The sequence below is a fragment of the Agrilus planipennis genome, unplaced genomic scaffold (genome assembly GCF_000699045.2).
Source record: "Agrilus planipennis isolate EAB-ADULT unplaced genomic scaffold, Apla_2.0 scaffold147, whole genome shotgun sequence".
Taxonomy (NCBI): domain Eukaryota; kingdom Metazoa; phylum Arthropoda; class Insecta; order Coleoptera; family Buprestidae; genus Agrilus; species Agrilus planipennis.
This window is the reverse complement of record NW_020438940.1, coordinates 451,079-454,824: the sequence shown is the minus strand read 5'-3', so window position 1 is coordinate 454,824 and position 3,746 is coordinate 451,079.

Genomic DNA, 3,746 nt, shown 5'->3' with positions numbered 1-3,746 from the left:
CTAACGATAAGAATATTAATGGAATTATTCAAAATGGAAACAATTGATTTTCTATTCATTTATCTATTTATTTATGAATGGTTTTATAAAGAATTTATAAATTTTGCATTGGTATCCATTGAAAATCAATGGAAATTTTTCCTATGTAAATATTAATGGAATTATATTGTAAATGGAAACAATTATTTTTCCATTTATGCCAAATGGTTTTGAATGGAATTTACAAATTTTCCATTGATTCCCATTGAGCTTCAATGGAAATTTTTCCTACGGGTGCTGTAGTAGTCACTAAAGTGGTTTATTAAAATTTTTGAAATAGCTATCTTTTTATCAGTATGTCTTTGTCACATTCTAGAAATTTGGAAAAACTCTCGGAAGTTTGACACAATCATGGTTTGTTTATATTTTGTCTTGGTTTAGAATGTAGCCATTTGCAAAAGACGAACTGTACGAAAAGAAACGAAATGTTAACGTTATCTCTCAAAGTTTAAATAGGACTCGTTCGCTGAAATGAGCCTTTCCGGAAACAAAGTTTTATCAGCGACAGGGCCTTGTTATTCAACACTGATGGTATTATTAAATGTGGTGCCTAAAGAAACTAGGGCAACACTAAGCAGTTTTGCCACTCTGCCACGCTCTTTAGCATTTTGAACATCCGATACGTTCTAAGATAAATTAATGAAAATTGATTGCGAGTGTTTATAAATCACCGCAAGTTCCAGAATCTTTCTGTAAGGTACCGGCATTAATTAAACTGCCACAACGCTTTTCCACTGTAATTACATGTGGGTGCGTTCTAAACGACAAAGTCAGAGTGTATTGATTAAATAGACCACTGAGAAGCTTTCTTGGATTAAATTAGAAGATGGGCTTATCCAAATGTGTCGAGAATAACAGATTTTCGAATACAAGAAAATATCAGAAGAAGTTCTGTGGATCTAAACTAAATAAAACATTAAAACCCGAAATTCTACATAAATCCATAGATATTTAAAACTCGTTTCGATGCACGGAATGTGTTATTTTTAGTAATGAGCAAAGTAAGGTCAAAACCAAGATTGTCACAGGCTTGGTACTGGTTTTGGTCTTGATTATTCGGTCTTGGTCTTGGTTGAGCTCAAATCCTTCTAGTCTTAGTCTTGGTCATGGTTTTTGTCTTGCTGATGTAATCTTGGAATTAGTCTTGATCTTGTGTGTTGTGTTTTGACCTTGCTCATTTACTCTGATTTATTTTTCTTTTAGTTCTAAGTACCAATTTTTCTACCTACCGAAAATTATTTTCTTATCATCCTCATCATAAGCTCATCAGTCCTAAGACTGGTTGGACACGTACCTCCACTCTTTCCTATTCTGAGCTAAACTTCGCAGAAATAACCATCTTTTTATCTGTCTCTCTTTGTCACTTTCTAGAAATTTGGAAAAACTCTCGGAAGTTTGACACAATCATGGTTTATTTATATTTTGTCTTGGTTTCCTGTAGGAAAAATTTCCATTCAATTTCCATTAAAGAAATGTCATTTAATTACCATTATGGTAATAAATGGAGAATTGCCAATGGGATTCCCATTCCCGAACTCAATGGAATTTCCATTGCTGAACGCAATGGCATTACCATTGCTGAACGCAATCCCATTGCGTTCGATTAGAACTTCATCAGCATGCTTTTTTCCATAACCCATATTATTTTGTTGAGAATTTGGTTCTTCAGGTATCTGAACCAAGGCACGTGCCTGGATGTCTGGCTCTTCATCATTGTGTTTAGATTTTTTTTCACTTGCTTCTGATAAAACTACATCACTCTCACAGATGACTTCGACCTCCTCTATATTCTGGCATGGTTCAAAATCATCAAACAATGCTTCTAATGTAGGCTTTTTCACTTGTCTAGGGGTTGTTTAATAAAAGGCTCCGGGTAGTTGAATACATATATAATAAACATAATAATGAATATAAACAGCAAACACCAAAACGAGTAACAAACAGGAACTAAATATATACAATTTATATACAATATTCAATGTATCGCGTCTTCCAAAATACATACGTCTTCCGTCTTTTTTGAGCAAAAATGCTCATCGTCTAAATGAAATATACCGCTTAATCAAACGTCTTACTACCTTGCTTGTCTCTCACTCTACTGCCGTGATGGTCCCTCACGTACCCCCAACATGCACATATAGGTAAAAGTAGATTATTGATTTTACTATTTTATTTCAAATGTATTTAATTTAGCTTAAACGTATTTTTCTCACTGAGAAGTTTGAAAATTGGCCACAGACAGCGCCACAGTCACTTTTGCACAGAGCGAATACTATTCGTAAGAATAATATAAAATCAGCGGGTTTATGGCTTGAAAATAGTGGATGGATATATTTTTGAGACCATTTAATAATATTCAATTTAAATGTGTATGCATGCAAATATCTCATTCCGAATTAAATAACATACGAACATTAATCACATCTATTGTTAATCGTTTCGAACGAGACTGATGAAACTAAAATCCATGTAACGAAACAGATTTTATAAATAATTCATAATTCATAATTTCATTTCTTAATTAATTATTTCATTGGAATTCTTTGGGAAATAAAACTTTTCCATTCATATCTAACGATAAGAATATTAATGGAATTATTCAAAATGGAAACAATTGATTTTCTATTTATTTATCTATTTATTTATGAATGGTTTTATATAGAATTTATAAATTTTGCATTGGTTCCCATTGAAAATCAATGGAAATTTTTCCTATGTAAATATTAATGGAATTATATTGTAAATGGAAACATTATTTTTCCATTTATGCCAAATGGTTTTGAATGGAATTTACAAATTTTCCATCGATTTAGTTTACACGAGGGAATATCAGCATGGGTGGAATAAAACCACCACCTGCATTAATAGCCACTATCTTTGTAACCATCGTTCCTCTTTCAGTGGTAGTTATTGACCAAACTTGCTTCGTGCCAAGAGGTGCTAATACCTTTGAATATATTACATGAGTGTGAAATAATTTAATGAAATATTCTAATAGGCCAAAGTACAACATCCAGGTTGTACCTTGGACACTAAACAAGGAACTATTGGATATAGTGGGTAGAATGAAACTTTTATATTAAAACACACTTATTGAATTTTATGATTTTTATTAATAAACTCGGAGTGTTCAGTGAAATACCTTATCTTGCAGAGTCTTTGTTTCAACTTACTATATGATTTCATTTTTACCAAACCTTCTTAATACAGTTGTGTAATTTGTTTTCCTTCTCGTGTTCACGACATGTATCAACACTAAGTATAAACAAATACATATAAAATCAACAGTCTTATTCCTACGAAAGAATTTGATATTTGTGATATGTATACGGAGATTAATTTTTGTATAATACAGCATGTCACAAATGAAAACTAAAATGAAAATTCTAACACGCCTCCTCAAAAATTAATCGGAATACTTTTAGCAATAACTGCGAAAACAAGAACATATTTACAATAGATAATATATATGTTACGGCAAATGTACACATTTTTCGGTAAAAGTGTACATTTCCCAAGAAGTTAGGTAAATGTGAACTGAATATAATGTATATGTACATTTCCCGGCAAATGTGTACTATTGCCTTCACGTTTTGGTAAATGTATACTTTTACCTTTATGTTTTAAGAATAGTTAAAATACAAATAAATTAAAAATGTTGTTGCAGTAAAAAAATATTTATTTAAATAAACATAATACAAAAGGCT